The following is a 21,732-nucleotide window of genomic DNA, read 5'->3' as shown; positions in this document are numbered from 1 at the left end:
GGGCGACGACGGCGGGCTCAGGGCGGCGACGGGGACGGCAGGCTCGGGGCGGCGCGGGGCAGGGCTCGGCGGCGACGGCGACGAGGAGCAGAAGCGTCGGGGCGAGAAAGAGATGGGTTTTTGCGAAAACTGCTAAGTCCAGTATATATAGCAAATGCATTGGTCCCGGTTGGTGGCTCCAACCGGGACTAATGCCCCCTTTAGTCCCGGTTTGTGCCACCAACCGGGACCAAAGGCCTCTTTTTAGCAGCCCAAAGGGCGGGAAACGAAGACCTTTGGTCCTGGTTGGTGGCTCCAACCGGGACTAAAGATGAGCATTCGTCCCGGTTGGTCCAACCAACCGGCATTGGTACCGGTTGGTGCCATGAACCGGTACCAATGGACCCGTGTAACTACTTTTTTATTTTCTGCAGCTATTTTTTTGTTGATTCTTCCTACAGCTGTTTTTTTAGTCCCACTTATGGAGTCATGTACCTAGGGTAGGGTCATAGACCTGATCTAAGTATCCTGCCCAAGGACACCCTTAGAAGAGATCACCTTCCAGTCGACCTACGAGGAAACCACTCGACTGACTTGAAGGACTCGACCACGAAGACTCACTCGACCACCAGAAGGTTAAGAAGCACTCTGCACTGCAACAGTCTGTAATTAAGTAGACTTTATGATAGTTAAGACACTTTATGTGGGGCGTTACCAGTAACGCCCCGGACTTAATGTACCTTAAACCCTTCATTACGTGGGCTGGCAGGGGTCCAGGCGCACTCTATATAAGCCACCCCCTCCACAGGCAGAAGGGTTCGCACTGCTGTAACTCATATACACATAATCCACTCGACCGCCTCCGGGCTCCGAGACGTAGGGCTTTTACTTCCTCCGAGAAGGGCCTGAACTCGTACATCTTTTGTGTTTTACAACCTCTCCATAGCTAGGACCTTGCCTCTCCTTACCTATCCCCCACTCTACTGTCAGACTTAGAACCATGACAGTTGGCGCCCACCTTGGGGCCGGTGTTTTAGCGATTTTGTGGAGAAGTTGCGTTTCTTCCGAGTACTTTCATCATGGTGACTGCTGGAGTTTTGGTCGAGGGTCACGAGATCCGTCTCGGTGCTCTCACCTTCATCGCCGACGACTCCGCTTGGCTCCAGGAGGCTCCACTCGACGTTGATGCGCTCCCCGTCCGCGGTGCGACGCATTTTCGCGCATGTGTCCGCGGCGTTCTGCTGCGACAACCGTCGACCCCGTATCGGTCGACTCCCCTATCGACCACTCTCCCGGTCTCCCACCAGCGCAAGCGCTCTGGTCGGTCCAGGCTTCAGCGGTGGGTGAGACACGCGGTGGCTTGCCAGACGGCCACCACCCAAGTTGCGGCAATCGAGCCCGGCGAATCTCTCTACGGCCTGTTCGATATGTCGACTGGCTCCGTAGAGACTGCATCCGAATGCGATAGCAGTGATCCGGCGGCAGAAATCCTGATGGTCAACGGACCTTGCAGTCCCCCTGGCTTCGCCCATGAGGGCGGGGCAGGCGGCGGAGACGACCCCGCACGAGACCACGAAGAGTACCAGCCCGAGCCACTCGACTCTCTACAAAGAGAAGAACTTCGCCGCAGGAACATGGATGCCCTGCATACTCCCATCGCAGGAGAAACTCCCGAGGCTCGCGCCTTGGAGGAGGCACGTTTGGCCAATTTGGCCGAACGCGCTCGTCTGGAGAATCTTCAGCGAGCACTCGACGAGCGCGCGCGGCAACGAGTTCCGGACACCAATCGACGTCAACTCTTCCCGTCGACTCAGGTATATCGAACCCCAATCCAGAATTTAGCAGCTGCGACCCGTATAGCAGAGTCCATCCAGCCCTCTCAGTCGGAAGCTGGCAGAGGCTTGATGCAGATCAGGGATTTGCTCCGGGCAGCAGGGGACTAGAATTCAGCCGTGTCGCAGTCGCGCAACAGAATTCACAGTCGATCCATCGCTGTGAATACGGTTCAGTCGGCTCACAGTCCCAGATCGCCTCCGCGGCGTGAAGGGCGCGAGAATCGGCGAGACCAGTATGGAGACCGACACGACCGGGATGATAGGCGTCGAGTGCCCTCTTCCCCTCCGAGGGGTGGGTCTTACGCTCCTCGGCAGCAAGATGACAGGCGTCAGCTCAGTGTGGGGCGAAGAGCTCCAGTCGACCCTAGGGAACCAGGCTTCGACGCGCGATCTATTATCGTGCAAGGCTTGGTCGACCGGAACAGAGCCCATCGGGGTGGGCCCGACAGAGATGCGCCCACAAGCAGTCGAGTGCATGTTTCTGGTCCAGAATGTTTCAGCAGGGCTATCAGAGCCGCAGTGATCCCCCCCAATTTCAGGTTGGCAACATGAGTCAGCAAGTTCACCGGTGAGTCTAAGCCTGAAACTTGGCTTGAGGACTACCAAGTGGCCGTTCAGATTGGTGGTGGGAATGACGAGGTGGCCATGAAGCATTTGCCCCTCATGTTGGAAGGTTCTGCCAGAGCGTGGTTGAATCAGTTACCTCCTAGCAGCATTTACACTTGGGAAGATCTGTCCCGAGTGTTTGTCAGAACGTTTGAAGGAACTTGCAAGCGACCGACTGGATTGACGGAGCTGCAAGTCTGTGTGCAGAAGACCAATGAGACTCTCAGGGAGTATATTCAGAGATGGATCACTTTGCACCATACTGTGGAGAATGTATCTGATCATCAGGCAGTCTGCGCCTTCAAGGATGGCGTCAAGAACAGAGAATTGAGTTTGAAATTTGGTCGAACCGGAGACATGACCCTGAGTCGGATGATGGAGATTGCTACCAAGTACGCCAATGGCGAAGAAGAAGACCGACTCCGAAGCGGCAAGTACAAGCCGAGTCAGTCAGAGAAGGGAAACACCAGTCGGAAACAGAAGCGGAAGGCTGAACCAGCAACTCCTGGAGAGGCTCTGGCCGTGACTCAGGGAAAGTTCAAAGGGAAACCTAAAGGATCCTGGAACCCTAAGAAGGTAAAGGATAAAGAAGGGAACGACGTGATGGATATGCCGTGTCACATCCACACGAAGAAAGATGAAGAGGGCAATATCATTTACCCAAAGCATACCACTCGCCAATGTCGACTCCTGATCCAGCAGTTTCAAGGAAAACAGTCTAAAGACAAGGAAAAGGAGTCGGACAAGGCCGAAGACAAGGAGGACAGTGAGGAAGGATATCCGCATGTCAACTCCACTCTGATGATCTTCGCAGATGTGGAAAGCAAGAGCCGACTGAAGGTCATTAATCGTGAGGTGAACATGGTTGCCCTAGCAAAACCAAGTTATCTGAGATGGTCCCAAACACCCATCACATTCGACCAATCTGATCACCCGACTCATATTGCCACCCCTGGGAGGCAAGCTTTGGTGGTCGATCCAGTTGTCGAAGGCACTCGACTGACAAAAGTGCTGATGGACGGGGGTAGTGGGCTGAACATGTTGTATGCAGACACACTGAAGGGAATGGGCATTCCGATGTCCCGACTGAGCACCAGTAACATGAGCTTTCATGGAGTTATACCCGGAAAGAAAGCCGAGTCACTCGGCCAAATAGCTCTGGACGTGGTGTTTGGTGATTCAAAACATTTTCGCAAAGAGAAGTTGACGTTTGAGGTCGTGGATTTTTAGAGTGCGTACCACGCCATTTTGGGGAGGCCAGCTTACGCACGGTTCATGGCTCGACCATGTTACGTGTACCTCAAACTGAAGATGCCCGGCCCCAAAGGAGTGATCACTGTCACCGGTGATCGGAAAAAGGCAGAAGAGTGCTTTCAGAAGGGCTCGAAGATTGCCGATTCGCAGGTGACAGCGGTCGAGTTTGAAGAATATAAACAAAGCGCAGATCCGAGTGATTTGCTGCGATCCAAGAAGCCCGCCACAGAATCTGCATTTCAGTCGTCCGGTGAGACGAAGCCTGTCCACATTCACCCGACCGATCCCAATGCAGCCCCGACCCACATCTCCACAACACTCAACCCGAAATAGGAAGAAGCGCTCATCCAGTTCCTCCGTGAGAACTGGGACATTTTTGCATGGAAGCCAGCTGACATGCCAGGTGTTCCCAGGGGACTGGCTGAGCATCGCCTTAGAGTCGACTCATCAGCAAAACCAGTTAAAGAACATCTTCGGCGGTCCGCCGTCCAGAAGAGAAAGGCTATTGGTGAGGAAGTGGCTCGACTGTTGGCGGCAGGATTTATCCGAGAGATATACCACTCCGAGTGGATTGCTAATGTCGTCATGGTTCCTAAGAAGGACAAATCGCTACGAATGTGCATTGATTTCAAGCACATCAATCGGGCCTGCCCGAAAGATCATTTTCCTCTCCCTCGCATTGATCAAATTGTTGACTCGACCGCGGGGTGCGAGAGATTGTCTTTTCGAGACGCCTATTCCGGGTACCATCAGATCCGTCTGTATGGACCCGGTGAGATAAAAACAGCTTTCATCACTCCATTCGGGTGCTTCTGCTATATCACCATGCCATTCGGCCTCAAGAATGCCGGAGCCACATTTATGCGAATGATTCAGAAGTGTCTGCTCACTCAAATCAGTCGGAATGTGGAAGCGTATATGGATAGATATCATCGCCAAGTCACGAAAAGGTTCTGACCTGCTCACTGACCTCACCGAAACATTTGCCAACCTCAGAAGGTATGATATCAAGCTCAATCCATCAAAGTGCACATTCGGAGTTCCTGGTGGCAAGTTACTCGGTTTTCTCGTTTCCGAGCGAGGGATCGATGCTAATCCAGAGAAGATCGGCACTATTCGCCGAATGAAACGCCCTGTGCGAGTGCACGATGTCCAGAAGCTTACTGGATGCTTGGCCGCATTAAGTCGATTCATCTCACGACTCGGTGAAAAGGCATTGCCTCTTTACCGACTGATGAAGAAGGCAGACAAGTTCGAGTGGACTCCAGAAGCTGATGCAGCATTTGCCAAGCTAAAAGCTCTGCTCTCCACCCAGCCGGTGCTTGCTGCTCCAATCAGCGAAGAGCCTCTGTTGCTTTATATCGCAGCCACAGGACAAGTCATCAGTACAGTGCTTACGGTCGAGCGGGAAGAAGAAGGAAAAGCCTTCAAAGTTCAGCGCCCAGTGTATTATTTGTATGAAGTCTTGACTCCATCCAAGCAGAGATATCCTCATTATCAGAAGCTTGTGTATGGAATATACATGACCACGAAGAAGGTTGCTCATTATTTCTCTGATCATTCCATCACAGTCATCAGCGACGCTCCACTATCAGAGATTTTGCACAACAGAGATGCAACTGGTCGAGTGGCGAAATGGGCGATTGAACTTCTTCCCCTTGATATCAAGTTTGAGGTAAAGAAAGCCATTAAGTCCCAGGCAATAGCAGATTTCCTCGCCGAGTGGATTGAACAGCAGCAGCCGACTGAAGTTCACTCGGAGCATTGGACCATGTTCTTTGATGGCTCTAAGATGTTGAATGGTTCCGGTGCTGGGGTTGTCCTGGTTTCCCCCAGAGGAGATAAGCTCAGATATGTGCTCCAGATTCACTTTGATTCCTCCAACAATGAGGCAGAGTATGAGGCCCTCTTATACGGATTGCGCATGGCCATTTCACTCGGCGTCCGTCTGTCACAGCCCCAGATCAGCCCTTGATTGTTTTCGCTTTAGCATCCATGCATCATGTCTAAATTTAAATGAAATTTGAATTGAGGAATTTTCAAAGCCTCAGAAACCTTCTAAAAATGATCAACATTAAAATCTTCTCAAAGAAGTCCAAGAAAATGTTCCTCTTAGTCTCTGAAAATATTGCAAAGAGGAAAAACTCAAAACAATATTTTTGGTATCTTAGAGTTAATTATTTTGGGCCTTTGAATTAAATAAATAACTATTTGAATTGGATATATATTTCTTAATTAATTAATATATGTCCAATAATTCTGATCTTTGATGAATGGCTTTGGAATAATCCTACTAGTCCCTACCATAATTATCAGAAGCAATAAAAATGGTTTAGTGTCTAAAACTAAATCAAAACAAACTACAGAAAATAGAAAACAGAATTAAATAGAAATAAAAGAGGGAGAGAGAAGGACTTACCTGACGCTTACCTGAGGCCCACCCACCTGGCGGCCCAACACTGTTGGCCCAGCCCATCTCTCCTCCCCTGTCGTCTTCCTCCCTGCCAGGAGGACGGGCACGCGCCCGGCGCGCGCGCCACGCGCCCCGGCCGCCTCCTCCCTGCCTGGCTGCCTCCTCCTCCCCCTGGACGTCTCCCGCAACGCCACGGAGACGCCCTCGACCCTCTCTCACTCTCCCGTGTCTCTCCCTCCGTCCCTATCCCCCTCTGCTCCCTCTCCCTCCTGCGACCAAACGGAGCCCGTCGCCGCCGACCAGTGCTCGCGCGGCCGCAGCCATCCCGAAGCCTTTCCGACATGCCCTCGAGCTCCGCCGGTCCTCCCTCGTCCTCCTCGTCGTCTCACGCGACCAGAAGAGCCCCGGAACGCCGCCCCCGATGTTTTCCCCCTCCTCGGCCGCCGGAGATCTGCCTCGCCGTCCCGCTCGCTCCGATGCTTCCCCGGCCCCGTCGTCTGCACCGGCCAACTCCCTGTGAGCTCCTCTTCCTTCTCCCCCTTTCCGTTCTCTCGTTTGCACGCCGTAGTTGCCGCCTTGCCAACGACCGAAACCCGCCGCCGCCCGCGCTCGTCGCCGGCGAAGCCTCGGTGACCTTTTGGTCCCGTGTGTGCGCCCGTTGCGCTCGCAACGTTCCGTAGAGCAGAACTAGCGTGACAGCCGGCTCGTTTGCAAGCCGCAGCGCCAACCCCGCACCCACCCGTAGCTCCGGCCGCCGCCACGAGCTCGACTCCGGCGAGCATGATCAACCCCAGCCCCTCCCATTTGGCTCTCTGGATGCGCAAGAGCGAGGGCTATGCCCTGGTTCCCCCAGCGCGCGAATCCGATGCCCCTAGCGCAAGTCCGGCGGGCCCCCGCCGTGCTCTGTGGTCGTCGCCGGCTAATCTCCGGCCAGCTGACGTGGCTGGCTTAATTAGCCACTAACCACCGCATCGTGTCACAGACAGCTGGGCCCCACCGCTTAACTAACCGGCTAACTAAAATAGATTAGGTTTAATCTAATTGCAGTGGCCCCACGCGTCAGTTTTGACCGCGCTGACGTGGCCGTTGACTGGGCCCACACATCAGCGGCACTAACCAGCCCCCAGTCACTGACCAGTGGACCCCACTGGTCAGGTTTGACCTGGACCGCACCCCGTTGACTCGCTTACGTCATGCTGACGTAGTGCTGACGCAGTAATGCATTTTCTGGAATTATTTTAATTCTAAATATTCAGGAAATTCCAGAAAATTGTATAAACTTCTAAAATTCATAGAAATTCAACCGTAACTCCAAATTAAATAATTTATATATGAAAAATTATCAGAAAAATCCAATCTATCCATCTGTACTATTTTCATGCATGTTTGAACAATGTTTGTCCTCTGTTTTGGACAATACAAATAAATGGCAATTAAACTCTCACATATGGAGTTTGAATTTGAATCTTGTATTCAAACCAACTTCATTTAACTTTGTTGCTAGCTGCATTAGCCCAAAACACATTCATATTGCCATGTCATAGCATGCATCATATTGTGCATTGCATTGATCGTGTTTCTTCTGTGTTTGCCGGTGTTGTTCTCCCTCGGTAGACGTTGTACCGACGATGTGATCGTTGACACTGATGAAGACTCAATGTTATCTTCAGAAGTGCCAGGCAAGCAAAACCCCCTTGTTCATTCCGATACAATCCTACTCTCTCGCTCCTGCTCTCTTTTACTGCATTAGGACAACAACGATTCAACTGTTACTTGCTGCGGTAGCTGAACCCCTTTATCCTTTGCATGACCTGTCATTCCACAGTAAATAGATGAAACCCACTAGCATGAGTAGGAGTTGTTTGAGCCCTGATGTGCCTACTCATTCATGCTTGTTTGTCATGCCTGCTACTGCTTAGAGTTGAGTCAGGTCTGATTCATCAGGAATGAATCAGAGGTGTGTGAGCATGTCCTCCTGTGTGTGAACTAAGTGTGTGAACACGATTTGGTAAAGGTATCGGTGAGAGGCCATGTAGGAGCACATGGTCGGTTGTCTCATTGAAGCCGTCCTTAGGAACTGAGTTCTGTGTTTGTGATCCATGATTCAGCTACTACCATACATTGGGCCCTGAAATATGACCCCGCTCGACTTCTTATTCACCCTAGTCCTCTGTCCAGGAGTTGCAAGTAGTTTCTGGTGTTTGTAGCCTACTGGAGGCCGTGGACAGCGCTGACCGTAGGGGTGGGTTGTGATGCGGTAGGTACGTGGCACGGTGTACCGGATGCCCGTTTGGTATCTCGGGAACCCTGTTCACATCGTTTGGGGCTGTGAGCGAAACTCCGGCCGGATCTCCTCATGGATGGAACCCGAATAGGCGATAAACCTGGACTAGAGACTTGAGTGTTTAGGTAGGTCGTGGTCTACACCCACGTCGGCTTTCGCTTGAAGTCTGCCGAGCACATGTCGTGTGCAGACGCTAAGTGGTGGAAACATGTATGAAGAAGTACAGCCCTGCAGGGTTAACATCATCTATTCGAATAGTCGTGTCCGCGGTAAAGGACTTCTGGGCTGCTTATATCAGTTCATAGACAAGTGAAAGTGGATACCCTAAAATACCCAAGATAAGCGTGAGTGCTATGGATGGCGTTCTCGTAGGGAGACGAGAGCGGATCCATAGTGGTGTATTGATATGGTGAATATGTGGACTCGTGTGCGCCACCTCAAAAGAGTTACATTGCAGTCGTAGTTCAGGTTAGCCACCGAGTCAAAGCTGGCTTGCTGCAGTTAAACCCCACCATCCCCTTGTTGATAATGAGGCACATGTAGTTAGTTCTGATGTAAGTCTTGCTGGGTACATTTGTACTCATGTTTGCCTATTTTATGTTTTTGCAGAGAGACCTCAGTCTCACTAGTAGTTCCACGTGGACTTCGATGTTTAGATTGTTACCTCAGCTACGATCTTGTGCCCTCGGCAGGATCTGGTAGATAGTCAGGCTTCTCAGCCTTTTTTCATTTCTAGATGTCTGTACTCAGACATGTTAAGCTCCCGCATGTGCTTTGATTTGTATGCTCTGAATGTTGGGTCATGAGACGCCTGTTTGTAATTTTCCGCTCCTCGGAGCCTAATGAATACTTACTTGTGTCGTAGAGTCATGTTGTGATGCCTTGTTGTATTTGCACATATCGAGCATATTGTGTGTATGATTGAAATGCTTGGTATGTGTGGGATCTGACTATCTAGTTGTTTATCCTTAGTAGCCTCTCTTACCGGGAAATGTCTCCTAGTGTTTCCACCGAGCCATGGTAGCTTGCTACTGCTCCGGAACACTTAGGCTGGCCGGCATGTGTCCTTCTTCGTTCCCGTGTCTGTCCCTTCGGGGAAATGTCACGCGATGAATACCGGAGTCCTGTTAGCCCGCTACAGCCCGGTTCACCGGAGTCCTGCTAGCCCAGTGCTACAGCCTGGATTCACTCACTGATGACCGACACGTTCGATGCTGGGTCATGGATGCCTGTCCCTGTAAGTTTGTGCCACTTTGGGTTTACGACTAGCCATGTCAGCCCGGGCTCCTTATCATATGGATGCTAGCGACACTGTCATATACGTGTGCCAAAAGGCGCAAACGGTCCCGTGCAAAGGTAAGGCGACACCCGTGGGAATACCGTGCGTGAGGCCGCAAAGTGATATGAGGTGTTACATGCTAGATCGATGTGGCATTGAGTCGGGGTCCTGACACCGTCGCCTGATGGTCTATGGCGATTCAGATTTAGTGGTCAACCAAGTGATGAAGGAGTGGGACGTGAGAAGCCCAGCCATGACTGGATACTGCAATGCAGTGAGGAAGCTGGAAAAGAAGTTTGAGGGGTTAGAGCTCCATCTTATACCCCGACTGAAAAATCAAGCAGCTGATGATCTGGCAAAGATAGGTTCCAAGAGAGAAGCCATACCGAGTGGCGTGTTTTTGGAACATATTCATACGCCGTCAGTTAAGGAAAACCCTTTCACTGAAGAAACCCCGCAACCCAAGAGTGCAACAGATCCGACTGAGGTAGAAGTCCCAGCAGTGGTCGACTTGGTTATGGAGATCTTGGTAGTCATACCCGACTAGACAATTCCATATATCGCGTATATCCTGAGAAAAGAGCTCCCAGAGGATGAGGAAGAGGCTCGACAGATTGTCCGTCGATCCAAGGCCTTTACCGTTATCAAAGGACAGTTGTATAGAGAGAGCGCGACTGGAGTTGGTCAGAAGTGCATAACGCCGGAAGAAGGTCGAATCATTCTCAATGATATCCACTCGGGGACCTGTGGTCATCATGCGTCCTCTCGGACCATCGTGGCCAAAGCATACCGAGCCGGATTTTACTGGCCAAAGGCGAATGAGATGGCAAAGGAAATAGTGGACAAGTGCGAAGGATGTCAGTTCTACTCCAATATGTCACACAAGCCTGCGTCAGCTCTGAAGACCATTCCACTCGTCTGGCCTTTCGCAGTATGGGGGTTGGACATGGTCGGTCCATTGAGAACAGGTCGAAGTGGCTTCACGCATGTACTCGTGGGAGTCGACAAGTTCACTAAGTGGATTGAGGCTAAGCCAATCAAGAACCTTGACGCCGGTACTGCTGTTAGCTTCATCAGGGAACTGATATTCAGATATGGAGTCCCGCACAGCATCATTACGGATAATGGGTCGAACTTTGACTCGGAAGAATTCAGGGATTTCTGCAACTCTCAAGGCACACGAGTCGACTACGCTTCAGTCGCCCATCCGCAATCGAATGGACAAGCAGAGCGAGCCAATGGCCTGATCCTCAAAGGATTGAAACCCCGACTGATGCGTGATCTCAAGCATGCGGCTGGAGCGTGGGTCGACGAACTTCCCTCGGTGCTTTGGGGACTGCGGACCACACCTAATTGGTCGACCGGAAGAACTCCATTCTTCTTGGTCTACGGAGCTGAAGCAGTCTTGCCGAGTGATCTTCTCCACAATGCTCCTCGAGTTGAACTTTACAACGAAGCAGAAGCTGAACAAGCGCGGCAGGACGCAGTCGACCTTTTAGAGGAAGAAAGGGAGATGGCTCTGATCTGATCGACCATCTACCAACAAGACTTGCGTCGTTTCCACGCCCGAAATGTGAGGGGTCGAGCTTTCCAGGAAGGGGATTTAGTTCTCCGAGTGGATCAGCAGAAACAACACAAACTTGCTCCTTCTTGGGAAGGACCCTTCATCGTCACCAAAGTTCTCCACAACGGGGCGTACCGTCTTTACAACGTCGAACATAATATCGACGAGCCCCGAGCTTGGAACGCGGAACTACTTCGCCCATTTTACACTTAAGTTTATCACTCGGATGAGTTGTAATAAAGTACTTCTGTAGTTCATGGATTACAAAATAATAGTGTCATAATTTCTCCATAATTTTTGTCACTTTTTATTTGTCCAATAAAAATTTCCCCTCAGTGGGTGACTTAGCCGCGAATCCGTTTCGCCTAAGTTTGTAAAAAAAAATCCTTACCGAGTGGTGAGCCAGACTCCCACTCGGGGGCTTAGCTGCGAATCCGTTTCGCCTAAGTTTAAATAAAATCCTACCGAGTGGTGAGCCAGACTCCCACTCGAGGTCTTAGCTGCGAATCCGTTTCGCCTAAGTTTAAATAAAATCCTACTGAGTGGTGAGCCAGACTTCCACTCGGGGGCTTAGCTGCAGTCCAAGTACCCGCCTAAGTTATAAAAATCCTACCGAGTGGTAAGCCAGACTTCCACTCGGGGGCTTAGCTGCAGCTCAGCGCTCGCCTAAGTTATAAAAATCCTACCGAGTGGTAAGCCAGACTTCCACTCGGGGGCTTAGCTGCAGTCCAAGTACTCGCCTAAGTTATAAAAATCCTACCGAGTGCGAGCCAGACTCCCACTCGGGGGGCTTAGCTGCAGTTTAAACACTCGCCTAAGCATAATGTGCGCTCGCATGGAGGATGAAGTGCAGGTCGACTGCCACCCTCTCCTCTGAGCTACGCCATAAGTACAATGTGCGCTCGCAAGGAGGATGGGGTGCAGGTCGACTGCGAACCTCTCCTCTGAGCTACGCCATAAGTACAATGTGCGTTGTAAGGAGGACGAGGTGCAGGTCGACTGCGACCCTCTCCTCAGAGCTACGCCATAAGTACAATGTGCGCTCGTAAGGAGGACGAGGCGCAGGTCGACTGCGACCCTCTCCTCTGAGCTTCGCCACAAGTACAACATGAAAATCCTACCGAGTGAAGAACAAACCTCTCACTCGGGGGCTTAGCTGCAGCCCAGTGCTCGCCTAAGATACAAAAAACCTACCGAGTGAAGAGCAAACCTCTCACTCGGGGGCTTAGCTGCAGCCCAGTGCTCGCCTAAGATATAAAAATCCTACCGAGTGAAGAGCAAACCTCTCACTTGGGGGCTTAGCTGCAGCCCAGTGCTCGCCTAAGTTATAAAAATCCTGCCGAGTGAAGAGCAAACCTCTCACTCGGGGGCTTAGCTGCAGCCCAGTGCTTGCCTAAGATACAAAAAACCTACCGAGTGAAGAGCAAACCTCTCACTCGGGGGCTTAGCTACAGCCCAGTGCTCGCCTAAGATATAAAAATCCTACCGAGTGAAGAGCAAACCTCTCACTCGGGGGCTTAGCTGCAGCCCAGTGCTCGCCTAAGTTATAAAAATCCTGCCGAGTGAAGAGCAAACCTCTCACTCGGGGGCTTAGCTGCAGCCCAGCGCTCGCCTAAGTGAATTAAGGAACAAGTCGACTGTAGTGAGCGTCTTGCTTTGAACCTGCAAAAGACATTTCGAGCCAAAAGCAATCATATTCAAACATCAAATCCAAGTTCAGATCGATGCCTAAAGGAACCGAAAGGGCTCAGGCGCTAAGCCTGTTAAGGTTTATCGGTTACAAATTCTCTCGGCATACCGAGGCAAATTTAAAGTGTCGAGTTCCGTCTGCGATCCGAGTGGCAGCAGCGATGAAGGTTTCCATGAAGTATCTGAAGTCGTGTTTCTTGGTGTTGGCCACCCGGAGAGCCGCCAGCTTGTCTTCTCGCGCATCTTTGCAGTGGACTCGGGCCAGACACAGAGCAACATCTGCACCGCACTGAGCCGAGGACTTTTTCCACTCCTGCACTCGATCAGGAACAGTGTTCAGTCGAGCCATCAGCGACTCGAGGTCGTTCTGGAGTGTCTCCCTGGGCCAGAGCGTTGAGTCGATGCGGGAAGTGGCGACCTTCAGCCTTGCAAGATAATCCACGACAGCTGCAACACGGGACTCCAGTTGGAAAACATTCATGGCAACTTCACCGTTCACCGGAGAATTGACGGGGTCAAGGTTTGGTTCCAGCTAGCTAGTCTCTTCTTCAAAGTTTTGACAAAATTCTGCAAGGACAATCACCGAGTCAAGACAATGGTCGAATGGAAAGATCACAGTTGAAAATGATTGTCGAACGTAAAGGATTACCTTCGAGCATAAGGAACAACTTCTTGGCAAGTCCACTCAGGAAGGCCTCTAGATCATTTTTCTTCCCAGTCAATTGACTGACTTTGTCGGTCAGGGCAGCTTTGTCAGTTTTTAGTCGACTGACTTCCTTGTTGGCGATCCCAAGAGCAGCTTTCAGATTGGTATTTTCTTGTTCAAGCTTGGTGACTGAAGCTAACTTCTTGTCAGCAAGCTTGATCTTCTCAGCTAGTTCAAGGTCTTTTTTCTGTTGGGCCTCCTTCACCTTACCTGCAAGTTACAGCAAGATCAGATTTTGAAACAAATGAAGGAAAAAAGTAGTCGTCGAGGTCTCACCAAACATACCTTTGGTCTCCTCCTTTGCCTTCGTCAGATTCTCCTGAACCAGCTTCAAATCCAGCTCGAGCTGAATGTGCTTGTTTTCCAGCTCGGTGTAGCGAGCCGCAAGGTCACAGGATTTCTGCGAAGAACCAATCGACAAAATGTCAAAGATAATTCACTTCCGAGTGGAAAAGAAAAAAATCATGCGTTTCTAAGACTACAGCCGAATACAAGCATTCGACCGTAGTCTCGGGGACTACACCCAGTGGGTGCACTCAGCGTGCCCCCACTAATCCTATTGAAGACAGAGTCGACCAGTCGACCCCAAAAAAAAACAAGACGTATTCTTTAAGACTGTAATCGACTGCAAGCAGTCGATCATAGTCTCGGGGAGTACACCCAGTGGGTGCACTCAGCGTGCCCCCACCGGTTTGTGAAATCCATTCGCCTCAGTCGAACGATGGAAATACTTTACTTATAAAGCCTAAGGCCAACTGCCAGCAGTCGACCTTAGCCTTGGGGACTACACCCAGCGGGTGCACTCAGCGTGCCCCCGCTAACACGGAGTTTAAATCGATACACCTAGTGGGTGACTGCAATAGATTCTGGAAAGAAAAGTTTTTGATAGCATATCCTAACAGAACAAGCGATGGTCGACTGACCTGAACATTGCTTTGAAGGGCGGAGCTGGCGTCATAAGCTGCTTGACTTGCTTCCCGGATGGCCTTCACCTGCTCCATCATGACCCCTGCTTGGCGTATGGCTTCCTTCGCAGCGCTGGCTTGGTCCTCTGGGACGTGGTGCGTCGTGAAGAGAGAAGGCTGTGCAGCACTCGACGAAGAAGGATGAGCACTCGTCAACGGCACCGCGAAAGACATGGTGTGTCGAGTGGTGTTCTCCTCCTTCGTGATCAGAGTCTCGGGCGCCGTCACATCCTGTGCCACCCTGCCGGCAGACGCTTTCCTGCTCCTCCTGTGCTTCAGTGGTTCCTCATCGTCATCATCATCGGGAAGAGTGATACCGACATTGGATGTGACTACAGAAAAGAATCAGAATTAGGGATAAAGAGTCAATCGACTACAAACAGAATTAAGAGTATAGTACCAGGGTTTGAGGTTGCCGCATCCTCCATTTCATGGTCGCCAGCCCTAGCTGAAGTCTGAGAATTAGCAGCACTACAATTCCAAAGAATCAGTCGGTTAACTCAAACATCAGTCAGAGATAAAGCTCGCACAAAACAAGAAGACTTGAGCAGCATGATTACCCTGATATGGTGGGGATGGACACCTTCATCTTCGGCAGGAGCTTGGTCGGCTTTGACGGGGCCACCCTGGACTGCTTCGGCGCCTTTTCAGTCGGCGCCGGGGAAGTGGTCCGAGGGCGCTTGGTCGACTGCGCCACAGTCACAACCCCCTTGCCACGTTCAGTCACAGGGTCATGGGCAAGCTTCGACCGCCTTTCCGAGCGCGGCGGAGCGACCTCCTCCCCCTCCTCTTCTTCCTCATCATCATCATCATCATCTTCGGCGGCGTCCGAGTCCCACTCCTCCTGGCTCTCGCCCCCACTGGCTTCTCCCTCTTCAGTCGGAGCCTGAGCTCCATTGGGCATCGAGTACAGCTCGGTGAGGTCCTGATAGACATCGAGACAAAGATCAATCGACCGATTTGCGGAGAGAACAGAAATAAATATGACAAGAATACAATGGAAGAAAGAGCGAACATACCTTGTCTGGAACGCTGTGATGGTCGAGTGGAGGAATCCTTCTGGCTCCACGGGGGTTATCCTTGTTCCCAGTGACCGCAGCCATCCACCATTCCAACGTGGCATCGTCGACTGCTTCTGGGTGGACCCGAGTCTCATCTTCAGTCCCGCAGTACAACCACATGCAATGGCTCCGGAACTGAAGAGGCTGGATACGCCGCCTAAGGAAAACTTCCAAGAGATCCATACCAGTTACTCCATCTCGAACCAGCTGAACTACACGCTCCATCAGCATCTTCACGTCGGCTTTCTCCTCCGGAATCACCTTCAGTGAAGAAGGTTTGTTCACTCTGTCCATGGTAAACTGAGGGAGTCCACTCGACTGCCCCGACGTCGGCTCATTCTGGCAGTAGAACCAGGTCGACTGCTAGCCTCTGACCGACTCGGGGAACGACATGGCCGGGAAGGTGCTCTTGTTCCTCATCTGGATCCCCAGACCACCACACATCTGGACAACTTGGGTCTTTTCGTCGCCTGGGCTCGCCTTCTTCACGGTCTGAGAACGACACGTGAATATGTGCTTGAACAAGCCCCAGTGTCGTCGACAGCCCAGAAAATTCTCACACATGGACACAAACGCGGCAAGATAGGCGATAGAGTTCGGGGTGAAGTGGTGGAGTTGGGCTCCAAAGAAGTTCAAAAAACCACGGAAGAAAACACTCGGTGGCAAAGAAAATCCGCGGTCGACGTGGGTAGCCAGAAGCACGCACTCACCCTCCGCCGGTTGGGGCTGCCATTCTTTCCCCGAAAGTCTCGCAGCTCCGTGGGGGATCAGACCGTCGTTGGCCATGTCGAGGAGATCCTTCTCCGTGATGGTCGACCGGATCCAGTCTCCCTGGACCCAGCAGTTCGGCAGACGGGATCTGGACGAAGACCCGCCGCGGCTGGTGGATCTCCCCTTCGCCTTCTCCGTCGCCGACGCCTTCTTCGCGCATTCCAGCGCTGCCGTCTTCTCCTTCACCATGGCTGCTGGCGAGACGCGCGAGGAGAAGTTGTGCGGAGGCGAGAGCGGGCGCGTTGGGCGGAGATGAGGAGAGCAGAGAGGGAATGCTGAGGCACTGTTCAAAAACCCTCACCGGGCGCATTTATAAGATCCCTTCCGAGTGGATGACAGGTGGGCCCGGTCGATCTAATCATATCCCGAAACAGTTGCGCGGACGCGATACGTGGCAAAAAAAGCGGCGCGAGGATCGAGGCGTCTATGCCCTATCCCATCCGAGTGCCATGGTCCGCCCCGCTTCGCGCGTTTCCCCAAATTTCATATCCCGCAGAATCCGCGAACGGCAGATCGGTCTGTCAGACGCGGGATTTCCTGCGATCCGTCTCTCGGAAATCGGCAAAGTCCAAAAGATCACTCGACGAAAGAAAAGAATGGATCGAGTCGACTGAAGAAAAGTTGCTCACTATCAACAAAGAGATTCTTGGTTCAAAACAACGCATGACCAGTATGCAAAGGCCAATCGGAAACAACATCAACTCCTTCCTCACTCAAACCTCAATCCATTCGGGGGCTAATGATGGAGTCATGTACCTAGGGTAGGGTCATAGACCTGATCTAAGTACCCTGCCCAAGGAAACCCTTAGAAGAGATCACCTTCCAGTCGACCTACGAGGAAACCACTCGACTGACTTGAAGGACTCGACCACGAAGACTCACTCGACCGCCAGAAGGTCAAGAAGCACTCTGCACTACAACGGTCTGTAATTAAGTAGACTTTATGATAGTTAAGACACTTTATGTGGGGCGTTACCAGTAACGCCCCGGACTTAATGTACCTTAAACCCTTCATTACGTGGGCTGGCAGGGGTCCAGGCGCACTCTATATAAGCCACCCCCCTCCACAGGCAGAAGGGTTCGCACTCCTGTAACTCATATACACATAATCCACTCGACCGCCTCCGGGCTCCGAGACGTAGGGCTTTTACTTCCTCCGAGAAGGGCCTAAACTCGTACATCTTTTGTGTTTTACAACCTCTCCATAGCTAGGACCTTGCCTCTCCTTACCTACCCCCACTCTACTGTCAGACTTAGAACCACGACACCCACCTCGCCAAGCGAGAGGCACTCGCAGCTGTTTATAAGCCCTGAGTGCAGAGACGATGACGAAGAGGCTCAATGCTCGTGCATGTTGGTTAGCTTCAAGCCTTGAGGAATACGGTAGACTGCACAGAGCTATGTGCAGTGCAGTGGACACTATTCCAAAAGGCTTGAAGCAAATTAACGAGCATTGCGCCTCTTTTTTATTTTTAATGACTTATTACAACTCAGAAATAAAAAGAAAAAAAATAAATGTAGTAGAAAAGAAAAAAACTATATAAAAAACCACTCAGAAATAAATAGAAGAAAAAATAATTTTGATTAACTTTACTAAAAAAATAGTATAGATCAGATCTGTTCTGACCGTTGCAGCCGGCGATGGTGGTCATCTCTTCCGTCAGAGGTGGTCGGCCTGAGGCTGGGTGTTCGGATCTCGGGATCCGTCATCTGGCACCAGCTGCGAGTCGGGGAGACGTAGTTGCCGGTGAAAACCGAGCTGACGGCGGGCGATGGCGGCGTTCCATGTCGTTACCATGATGAAGGCATCGTCGTGTGACTACCGTTGACCCACTCGTATTGCTCCGGGGGAAACCCTAGGATCTGGTGTTCCAGACCGGACGATGGCGGCACTGCGTTGTTGTTTCTCTCTTGGGAGCATTGTTTTGTGGAGCAGCGCTGGAAGTCAGAGGAAGGAGGTGGAGCGGCTTCGTCTTGCACGGAGCTTCGGTGGAGCTGTCAAGTCATGCCTGGCCGACAGGTGCTATGCTTGGTCATGCCTGGTCGGAGGTGCTACGCACGACAGATCCACCAAGGGCTTCAAGCTGTGTCGGCTGGTGGTACTTGGCAGCATGGCGCTGAGGTGTATCAGTGGCGACCGTGACGTGTTCAGCTGTTTGCGCGGGACTAAAAGATGAGCATTCGTCCCGGTTGGTCCAACCAACCGGGACCAAAGAGTGGCATTGGTACCGGTTGGTGCCATGAACTGGTACCAATGGACCCGTGTAACTACTTTTTTATTTTCTGCAGCTATTTTTTTGTTGATTCTTCCTGTAGCTGTTTTTTTAGTCCCACCTCGCCAAGCGAGAGGCACTCGCAGCTGTTTATAAGCCCTGAGTGCAGAGACGATGACGAAGAGGCTCAATGCTCCTGCACGTTGGTTAGCTTCAAGCCTTGAGGAATACGGTAGACTGCACAGAGCTATGTGCAGTGCAGTTGACACTATTCCGAAAGGCTTGAAGCAAATTAACGAGCATTGCGCCTCTTTTTTATTTTTAATGAGTTATTACAACTCAGAAATAAAAAGAAAAAAATAAATGTAGCAGAAAAGAAAAAAAACTATATAAAAAACCACTTAGAAATAAAAAGAAGAAAAAATAATTTTGATTAACTTTACTAAAAAAATAGCATAGATGCTTATTTTTAATGACTTATTACAACTCAGAAATAAAACAAAAGAATAAATATAACAGAAAAGAAAAAAATATAGAAAACTACTCACAAATGAATAGAAGCAAAAAATAGTTGTGATTAACTGTACTAAAAAAGGAGCATATATGCTTATTTTTAATGGCTTATTACAACTCAGAAATAAAAATAAAAAAATAAATATAGCAGAAAAAGAAAAAAAACTATACAAAAAACTACTCAGAAATGAGCAGAGATGCGCTTATAGAGGAAATTCAACTTAAATTCATAACGAATTTCAAGAGAAATTCGTATGAATTTATGCTAAATTCCCTATATAAGGGCATCTATTTTTATTTTCAGAGGAGCTCAATAAGGTAGAGAGGGAGGGGCTTATAAACCGGTCCGATTCCCCTTCGGTTGGCGAGGTGGGACTAAACTCTGCTCGCAACGAGGACCAACCCTTTAGTCCCGGTTGATAGCACGAACCGGGACTAATGGGCAGCCTTTGGTCCCGGTTCAACCCCCCAACCGGGACCAATGATGTTGGGCCAGGAGCGATGCCCATTGGTCCCGGTTCGTCCCACCAACCGGGACCAATAGGTCCAGACGAACCGGGACCAATGGCCCACGTGGCCCGGCCGGCCCTCGGGGCTCACGAACCGGGTCCGATGCCCCCATTGGTCCCGGTTCTGGATTGAACCGGGACTAATGAGCTGAACCGGCCTGGACCATTGGCCCCTTTTCTACTAGTGCGCCGCCCCTTTCGCAATCTCGCGAGATGTCGATCAGCTCCCCGCATACACGTCCATGGTTGGCGCCAAAGATGCCGTGCGTTTGTCACCACGGCACCACGTACGCACGTAATCTAGCTAGCCTGACAGGCCGTCATGTACGTACGCGTGCGTGCGTACTTACTCCATCTCATGCAGATCTGCCGCACGTGCAGTCCTAAACTCTGGACATATCTGCAAAAATAAAACTCTGGACATATATGGCCGGTGTCACGCGACCGGGCAGGGCTAGCAGGCTTGCAGCAGCAAGTTGCAAGGACGTTTATGTGTACGGTTGGACCGGCTTGTAGGATCTACTCCCTCCCTCCCATAATTTATATTTTGAGACCGAGGGAGTCGAAATCCTTGCGTGGTTTCTTTTTTCGTCCCTCACCTGCTCACAATCAGCTCCTCTGAACTTTTCGCTGCCCTTTCCAACCATGGGCACTGCGGGCAAGTGCACATACGATGAAATGAGAAAGGGGGTTTGTAAGATCATGGAGGGGTCAACAGTTGGATGTGGAGTTGATTGGGGGAGGACGAAAGGAACAGGCTGGGATTTTTCAAAGTTAACAGACAGAGTAGGGTGTCTTGGAGCTCGGCCTTCATGGTGGGCGAATTTTTTGGTAAATTCAAATTTGAACTTCTCAGTGTCAAAAAAATCTGAAAATAATTGTACAAGGATGCATGTGTTGTGTGTGTCTGTAAAATTTCAGGATGAAATGCGAGCTGTGAGGAAAAACGAATTATAGACTTTGATGAGGAATAGTGCATGTACTAAAAAGCTGCATATTTGCTTTTTTATGTAGCACTCATTCTAACGCATTTCATCCTAAAAGTTTACACATTTGTACATTATATCTTCAAGTATACGTGTATGCTTTAAAAAACGAGACACACAATATGGATTTTGATAATTTCAAATTCAACCTCCATGGAGGCCGAGCTCAGTTCAGCATTTTCGTAACAGACAGAGTTACCTACGTAGGTCTCTCACTTTCTCACTCCTGGCATGGCTAATTTTAGCGTTCGTGTTAGGCTCACTAGCACATCAAGCATGTAGCCACGGGAGGAGCCAGGATTTGATCATGAGGGGGGCGAAGAAGAAAATAATCAGTTTAAACATAGAAGCGATAAAACTTGCTCTAAAGTGAGAGGGGTTTAACGCAGGGTCCCTTGTGAGTGTGAAATGCTACCATGGCGAGCAAATGCACTATGCGGAGCACATCGCACCGCAAGGTGCAACTTTGTGCAGGAAATAAAACATTAGAAATAAAAAGTCTCAGCAGCACATTCATATAGATAATTGAAAAATATATTTGACAATAAAAACCTCAATTCAATTAATAAAATTGTCTATAACTATGAAGCTCATCAAACAATCTGATAATCTAATTGGAAGAACCTTTGCACAAACAATATTTTCATATAGCGACCATATAAAATTTCAAACAAACTGTTCTGTGATTAAAAGGAAGACACGTGCAGTAAATTAATCAATTCTCTTGTATGAATGTGAACCAATGAATTAGACTGGTAGGCTGCAGTTGTCCATCAAGAAGAGTGAAACGTAGATGATACCTTTAGATTTGAGGACTTGAAGAATAAACACCATGATAAACATACTTGAATACGGTTAACATTGCGGCAGGATTTACAGAGGCAGGGGCAGGAGCTCCCATGTTTAGCACGGCGCCATCGCGGTGTCCTTCTTATTTGGAGTCCGCTGACTAGCATCGCGGCGAGTGGTGGCCTGGAATAACGGCGAGAAGGAGCCTTATGGCGGCCAGCGGGAGATTAGATGATTTGCCCCACTTTACAAGGGGTTAGATGATTTGCCTCAGGGTTGTCTCAATGACCAGTGGACCCGGCCCCACCCGGCAGCT

The sequence above is a fragment of the Triticum dicoccoides genome, chromosome 3B (genome assembly GCF_002162155.2).
Source record: "Triticum dicoccoides isolate Atlit2015 ecotype Zavitan chromosome 3B, WEW_v2.0, whole genome shotgun sequence".
Taxonomy (NCBI): Eukaryota; Viridiplantae; Streptophyta; class Magnoliopsida; order Poales; family Poaceae; genus Triticum; species Triticum dicoccoides.
The sequence above is the reverse complement of the archived record's forward strand: the minus strand, read 5'-3'. Positions refer to the sequence as shown.